Source organism: Pteropus alecto, unplaced genomic scaffold (genome assembly GCF_000325575.1).
Source record: "Pteropus alecto unplaced genomic scaffold, ASM32557v1 scaffold392, whole genome shotgun sequence".
Classification (NCBI taxonomy): domain Eukaryota; kingdom Metazoa; phylum Chordata; class Mammalia; order Chiroptera; family Pteropodidae; genus Pteropus; species Pteropus alecto.
In genome coordinates, this window is record NW_006431933.1 from 64,834 (window position 1) to 73,836 (window position 9,003).

The following is a 9,003-nucleotide window of genomic DNA, read 5'->3' on the forward strand; positions in this document are numbered from 1 at the left end:
TGGGGTGAAGGGTTAATAAGTACAAATTAGTAGTTGATAGGTGGTCACAGGGATGGGGAGGATGGCATAGGGAATGCAGTTAGCATTAATATGTTGGCTAGGTGGAGGGCCAGGGGAGGGAGGGAGGGAGCAATAAGGGGGATCATTTTATGAACTATATAGATGTCTAACCAATGTACGGTATACTTGAAACTAATTAAAATAAATAAAAACAAAAAAAAAGTAAAAAAAGAAGAAGTTATTGTTTATATATACAATGGAATATTTCTCAGCCATTAAAAAAGTGAAATCTCACCATTTGTAATGACATGAATCATCTAGAGGTTATTATGCTGGGTGAAATAAATCAGACAGAAAAAGATAAATATCATATAATTTCACTTATATGCAGAATCTAAGGAACAAAAAGAACAAATTAATCAAAAACAGATTCACAAATATAGGGGACAATTTGGTGATGGCCAGAGGGGAGGTGGGTTGGGGTGCTGAGGGAAAGGGTGAAAGGTTAAAGATGTACAAATTAGTAGTTCGTAGATGGTCATGGGGATAGGGAGGATGGCATAGGGAATACAGTTTGCATTAATGTAATGGCTAGGTGGAGAGCCAGAGGAGAGAAAGAACAATTAGGAGGATCATTTTATAAACTATATAAATGTCTAACCAATGTAATGTATATTTGAAACTAGTAATAAATAAAATTTTAAAGAAAAAGAAAAAGGAAAACCTATTTGAAGAAATAATGACAGAAAACTTTCCTTACCTAGTGAAGGAAATAGACATACATTCCAGGAAGCTCAGAGAGTACCAAACCAGATGAACCCAAGAAGCCCGCCCAAGATATATCATCATTAAAATGCCAAAGCTTAAAGACAAAGAGAGAATCTTAAAAGCAGCAAGAGACAAGCATCTAGTTACCTATAAGAGAGCTTCCATAAGACTGTCAGCTGATTTCTCAACAGAAACTTGACAGACCTGAATGAACTGGCATGAAATATTCAATATGATGAAAAGCAGAGACCTACAACCAAGGTTACTCTGCCCAGGAAAGTTATCTGTTAGAATTGAAGGACAGATAAAGAGCTTCCCAGACAAGAAAAAGCTAAAGGAGTTCATCACCACCAAACAAGTATCACAAGAAATATTACAGGGACTTTTTTAAGAAGAAGAAAACAAGATAAAACATAAGAATAATAAAATGGCAATGACTACATATCTATCAATAATTACTTTAAATGTAAATGGATTAAAACCTTTAATCAAAAGTCATAGGGTGGCTGAATGAATAAGAAAACAAGACTCTTACATATGCTGTCTACAAGAGACTCACTGAAAGTAAAGGGATGGAAAAAAGATATTTCATGGAAAGTATAGCATATGGAATATAATCAATGATATTTTAATAACTACATATGGTGTCAGATGAGTACTCGATTTATTGGAGTTATCACTTCATAAGTTTTTTAATTGTCTAATAATTATGTTGTACACCTGAATCTAATATATTGTATGTCAACTGTCATTGAAAAATAAAAATTATCAAATATAAAAATATTAAAGTAATAAATAAATAACTTTTACACAGCAAAAAAGATAACAATTGGTAAAAAGGTAACCTACAGAATGGAAGAAAATATTTGCAAGCCATATATCTGATAAGGGGTGGATTTCTAAAATACATAAGGAACTCATACAACTCAAATTGCAAAAATACCTAAATAATCCGATTTTTAAATGAGCAATGAACCTGAATAGACATTTTCCCAAACACATACAAATGGTCAACAAGTACATGAAAAGGTTCTCAACAAGCATTAATCATTAGGGAAATGCAAATTAAAACCACAGTACTATATCATCTCACACCTGTTAATTTTTTATCAAAAGAACAGGAGATAACAAGTATTGGCAAGGATGTGGAGGAAAGGGAAGCCATGTAAACTGTTGGTGGGAATGTAAATTGGCACAGACATTATGGAAAACAGTATGGAGGGTTCTCAAAAAATTATAAATAGAACTACCATGTAATCCAGCAATCCCACTTCTGGTATATATCCAAAGGAAACAAAATCAGTATCTCAAAGCAATATCTGCACTCTCATGTTCATTACAGCTTTATTTACAATAGCCAAGTAATGCAAACAACCTAAGTGTCCATTTATGGATGAATAAATAACAAAGATTTTACACACACACACACACACACACACACACACACACACACACGCAGAGAAGAGTATTATTCAGCCATGAGGAAGAATGCAACTTTGCCATTCGCAACATCATGGATAAACCTAGGGGACATTATGCTAAGTGAAATAAGCCAAACTGAGATAGACAAATACTATATGATCTCATTCACACATCGAATCTAAAAAAGAAAAAAGAAAAAAAAAGTTAAGCTCATACAAACAGAGTAAAATCATGGTTACCAGGGCCGGGGCATGGGAGAAATCAGGACATGCTAGTCATGGGTACAAGTCTTCAGTTATAAGATGAATAAGTTCTGGGGATCTAATGTACAGCTTATTAACTATAGTTATAACACTGTATTATATACTTGAAATTTGCTAAGAGAGTATATCTTAAGTATACTTACCAAAAAAAGATAACTATGAAGTGATGGGTGCATTAATTAACCTGGTCCTTTCACAAAGTATATGCATATCAGATCATCACATTGTACTCTTTAAATATACATAATTTTATTTGTCAATTATACATCGATAAAGCTGGGGGGGAAAGAATAATTATAGTATATAATAGAAAATATAGTAGAAGTTATACATATGATATGCTTATTTACAAAAGTGGGGCAAGTAGTGTAACCCATTCTGGGGGAGAGATGTTGGCTAGGGCCTCCGTGCACAAATGTCTGTCTGTGCCATGATAAATTTCTAAGCCAGGGACTGATATGTTTCTATGTGAAAGTATGAAAGTTTTCTATGGAGAAGAGGTCAGTTGGATTTCATAAGGCAAATGTAGAGATCCTCTCTCACTCAAAAAAAAAAAATACTTATTACGCACTTACTATATACCACACACTTTTTTAGGTTTTGAGAATACATTAAGCCAAACTGACAAAAATACCTTTCTTCATATAAACTTATATTCTGCTGAGGGGAAAACAGGTAGTCGTGTTTAACTAAGGAAAGCAAACGGGGATTTTAGGCTGTGGGGTTAATCTGTATTGTAATAGTAGATGCATGATGCTATGCAATTTTCAAAACCCACAGAACTTTAAAACACAAAGAGTGAACCTTAATATACGCAAATTTTAAAAAAATCACTCAGGAGGTTGGGGGATTCCGGGATGGACTGCAGACTATAACAAAAGAATCTAACTGTATTACAAATGTAAAACATAACCTTGGTGAAGAGATTAAACAAAAGGCGTTGACCTAAGTAACTGACAAATGGTATTTTTACTATATTCTCTAAGACTAAAGATAAAAAGGCCTGTATATAAAAACTTTACTCTAGTTGGTAAAGTTGTTTCTCATGAAAGTACATTAACAATTCCAATATTGCTGTATATGTATACTAGGATGAGCAAATAAGTAAATGGATGGTGGGAGCCCTGCTTCTCACTATTGGTGAGGGAGGTTACAGATAAGCAAGGAGACAAGGCTAGAATGATCCATGTGGTATTGGATTAGAGTCAGAGACTCAGTGTAATATGGAAACAAACTGATTGATACAGAAATAATTATAGATATGAGTGCATACATAGGTACACATATATTTCCTAGGTCTGTCTTCTGAAAGGGCGTAGAAGCAAAGACACTCCAGTAGCAAGAAGCACACCCAGCACTCAGATCTTGTTTTCTAAGAACATTCTCTAATAGAAGAAACTGAAACTTCTTAGAGAGATGCTTATTCTAGTACTGAGGCAGGAAATACAGAAGAAGAACCTGGAGCATCTTGTAGCACCCAGAAACTAAGTACTTAAATAATAAAACAATGGCAGAGTCAAAACAACACAGGAGGTAACTGAAAGAGTTCTCAGTAGCCAAATATGGAGCAATAAATATACAATATAGTATTGGAATATAACCCAGAGTATAAAACAAATGTCCATAAATCCATACTGATTTAAATAAATGAATAAATAGTTGAAAAAGACACAAATCTCCTGCACAGAATTCCCAGTAGTTTAGGTAGATATTCCTTCATCAAGAAGGTAGAATTTAACTCCCTATCCTTTGCGTGTAGGCTGTGTCTAGTAACTTATTTCCAAACAGTGGAGTTTGGAAATGGAGGAACAGTAAAAGTAACTTTACAATGGAAAATCCTTACAAACACTGTCTCAGATGATTAAAGTAAACATCAACAGTGATAAATCTTGTCGATAGTATGTACCCTTGATATAATGTGATGAGAAGGGCACTTTACCTCTATGTCTTTTCTCCCCAAAAACTATAACCCTAACCTAACCGTAAGAAAAACTTCAGAAAAACCCAAATGGAGGGCCATTTTACAAAATCCCTGACCACTACTCCTCAAAACTATTGAGGTCATAAAAAAAAAGAGAAAGTCTGAGAAATGCTCACAGATTAGAATAAGGCAAGGAAGAATGTCATGTGATATCCTGAATGAGATCCTTAAAGAGAAAAGGGACATTAGGGAAAAGCTAAGAAAGTCTGGATAAAGGGTAACATTTAGTTAATAGTAGTGTATCGACGTGATTCCTTAGTTGTAACAAATGAACCATAGCAATGTAAAATGATAACAACAGGAGAAATTGGGTAAAGAACATCTAGGAACTCCCTGTACTATTTTTGCAACTTTTCTGTAAATCTAAACATATTCTAAAATAAATAAATATTTATTTACATAAAAATAACCAAATAATTATAGAGGTTTAATATAAATGCTATGGAAAATATAAAACAGGGTAAGGAAGATTGTGTACGAAGGGATGGACTATTTTACACAGGGCAGTTGAGGAAGTCCTGTCTTAGGAGCTGACATTTGAACAGGCATGGGGAAGCAGCAAGCCATGTGGGCATTTAGGGTAAAAGTATGCCAGGAAGTGGAAACAGCAAGAGCAAACGATCGAGGTGGGAGCTGTCAGGTAAGAGACTCCTGAAAACACTTCAGATGCAACAGAAAAAAGGTCTGAACTATAGCAGTGGTGGAAGAGAAGGGGGTAGGGGACAGACTTGAGAAATATTATTTTATGGACCAAGAAAAAAAGAATAGCATAGAAAGAGAAGGGCCCCAACACTGCAACCCTGCCATTCTGATCCATACTTCTAGGAATCACAACACTGAAGCCCAGAGTTTCCAGCTCACAGATTTCAAGGACAAACTGAAGAGTTGAAACTAGATCTTTTAACCATATATTCAGTGGTTTTCCATTTTGTCTGTATCCCATTATGCTTTCTGTGAATTCTAGGAAGTTTTATGGGGTAAAATGTCACCCTAAAAACCCAGGGAACAGGTCTTAGCCTAGTTTAAAACCGAATCAGAGGGATTTTTATAGGACTTTTATAAAGTCCTTAAATTAATAATGTCTCTTTAACACCTACATATAGAAGGTCAAGAAGACAAGTTTTCTGTTGCTATCAAGTCTAGAGTTCTTGCCATCCTTTGATATCCCAAATGGATCTCAGAGCCTATTATCTCATTGTGTGTGTGTGTGTGTGTGTGTGTGTGTGAGTGAGAGAGAGAGAGAGAGAGAGAGAGAGAGAGAGAATATGTATTTATGCATGCTTATCTCCTAAATTTCTAGATTGTGTAACACATGCTCCTCTTTCTTCTTTTCCCATCTATACACGTTTCTAGAGTTGCCAAGGGCTGTAACTGTCCCAAACAAAACTTCCCAGGCCTAACAGCAGCTAGCTTCCCCTAAGTGGTTGTCAAAGAGTGAAACCAACCACAGGAAACTATCATGCTAAATTAGTAACATCTTTCTCAGCTCTCAAGCCTCAAGGAGATAATGGTGGAGATTGAGAGCAGGACAGAATCCAAAGTTATCTATCTGAATTCCCTCTAAATCTATTTGATTACTAGATCATGTTATAATTAATATCATTAGGCCTCTGAATCATGAGGCCTATGAAACCATAACATATCGAGATTTTTTTATGCTCTCTATGTCTAATTTAAAAACTTTTCTAATTTATTTACCCCAAACATCTTAGTAATGGCTCAAAACCAATCTTGGAAAGGCATCTCATTTTGCTATCTGTCTACATCTTCCCCTGCTTGCTCCCACCCCAACCCAGTGCCACCACTCTCCCAGTCCCAAAGAACAACATTTCCTCTCACTCTCTGAACCCCACCTATGACCATCTTCTTCTGACTGATGATTATATGAAGTGTTCCTTAGCACTTTGGTACCTTTCTGGGTATTGAGCCTTTGCAAAAGGGGACAGAATCTCATAGCAATGAGAAATTTGAGTGTGTGGAAAGATTTTTTCTCAAGTATATTTTGGCCTCAAAATGGAAAAAGACGTTTGTTAAAATGTTTAGCTGTCCGTAATAATTTAATTTTTCTACCAATATAATTTTTTATTAAAATTATTGAGGTGGCATTGGTTAATAAAATCAAATGTTTCAAGTGTACAATTCAATAATATGTCATCTGTATATTGCATTGTGTACTCACCACTCAAAATTAAATTTCCTTCCGGCACCAAATATTTGACCCCTCCTTACCCTTATCTACATCCCCCCTCACCCCTTTTTAACAATATAATTTAACTTTATTGTGCTTCATGTATTAATAGATTTTAGAGCAATATCCTCCCTCCCTGTCTTACCCACTCTCTTTTCTCCTTTCTAAAAGATATATATTAATTATAATCTCCAGGCCTGATTGCCTCAGAAGTAGATTAGGGGACTTCTTCAACTGTTAAATTACTCTGTTCCTGAAGGGAAATAATTGGAAAATCCATGTTTGTAGCCATCTTAAAGAAAGACAAGATATTGAAGGTATTTAATTAAATTACATTGTGATTATAAGTTAAACTGTCTGAGAACTGACTTCCTCGACAGCTCTGATTCAGGTCTCCCAAAATGTTGCACACTATGACTCATGCTTCCTTTTGGAAATGACAAAACTTCCTGACCACCCTGATCTAAGCCACATGCTTTGGGTTCTCTGTGCTCTCAGGAAGGGATTGAGTTCTATGTTACATTTTTTCCATGGTGCGTAGGAAAATCCACCTTTTGTTTTTCCAAAGGGAGAAACACACACACACACACACACACACACACACACACACAGAATGACACACTCAAAATTCTAAAAATTACCAGGCAGGGAATCGATACTATCACCCCCACCTCCACATCCCAGAAAAAATAAATGATTTAAGAACTGTAAACACAAGGAGTTGACTTTTTCAAACCATTTATGTTCCAAAGCTTTAAAAAATGTTTAGTTTTCTAAGGAAAAAAATGTATAGTAACTGTTTAAAGTTAATGTTTTTATTATCCAAGGTGGTCTTAAAGAGATTGAATTTTGTATGTAGCTAAAAATCAGTGCTGAGCAGTGCCGACACATTTCTCAGGGAAGCTGCATTCCCTGTGTCTCTGAAGAGATGTTTGGGGGAAGAGCAAATCTGGAGCATAGAACAGAAGAAAGGAGAGGAGAGGGAGGAATGAGGAAAGGAAAGGTATTTGCCAATAATATTTTGTCTTCCTGAAATCTGTTCTAGATTGTCCTGTAGCAGTCCCAAAAATAAATGTGTGCCAATCTATATATTATAATGTATAACACAGCACTCATTAAAAAATACTGTTGACTGGAGTGAAAAAGCACCCAGAATATTAACTCAGTATAAACATTTGCTATATGGTGAATAAAAATTTATTTGGGGGGTAAGAATTTTGAGATCAGAAACTTAAACATATTTTTCTATTTTCCAACTATATTAAGTTGAAATTTGATAAATTATATATATATATAATGTGTATGAAATAAATAATGGCATGCATATCTATTTACATAGTCTTACATTTGTTCCCTGAGTCTTCATACATGATGACTGAGTAGGAGAAAATTACCTTCCATATTCCATCTCTTTTTCTTTCCTCACAACAAGGCAATGTGTGTCAGTCCTGAGTTCTATTCCCAGCTCCACTACTGAGTTATTGGGGGCTAGTAATTTAATCAAAATGGAAGGATTGATCAGATAACTCCCAAAGACCAATTTTTAAATTCTCTGATCCAAAGATTTTTGTCTATAGTGATGGGATTTCTCTTCCTCTTTTCAAAGAAGACACCAAGATTTAGTGCCTGTTGTTGACAGCTCTTGACTGTAACATGGGTCCCCAATGGCTCTACCAAGGTCCAAGTCCTAGAAGACAGGGCCTAAGAACTGGGCCCTGGCCTGATTCTGAGAGGGGTGAGGGGATCTGCCAAGACCTAAGGCAAGATTCTAATGTTCTTATGTGATCATTATGGATTTGCATTACTTTCAAACGATTCCATGAGTAGGTAAGAGAAGCCCCTATTCATATGACATGCATTTATGTGTGCTCGTTGTATGCTGAAATCGCTTTGCCAAGCACTGGAGATAAGACAGTTAGGTCTTGAACTTCATGAGCCTATGAGCAATTGAGCAATTGTATTCTAGATCAAGGAGGCAAAGGAACTAAAAATAGTTCCCTATCAACGAACAATGGCTTCTAAAATTTCACCAGCAATGATTCATTCTTTGAGTATTATAAGTTTCTTGGACTCTAATAGTACTCTATTATAAATTTTTAAAGTACTTGGAAGGAGGAAAGAGCCCATCTTAAGGCCCCGGAGTAACAGAATGAAGAGGAGGAAGAGTTGGGGAGGATTGAGGATAGGGGGATGGGTCTCAAGAGGTAAGTGTTTATAGAAAACAAAAATTGCAAAATAATGTATTAAATAAGATCTGTGTTCTGATAGCAGTCTATTATCAGTTGGTCATCCAGCTCTCAAACATTGAGCTCCTGTCATGTTCTAGGCACTGTTCTAGGTGCTGGAGATATATCAATGAGCATAACACTGCTGAATGAAAG

At 35.6% G+C, this 9,003-nt stretch overlaps 1 long non-coding RNA gene across 9 annotated transcripts in view; it reads right to left on the bottom strand.

Moving 5' to 3' along the window:
- Positions 1–9,003, bottom strand: part of LOC107195316 — a 173,908-nt gene that overhangs the window by 29,656 nt on the left and 135,249 nt on the right. The gene's annotated exons all lie outside the window — the stretch shown is intronic.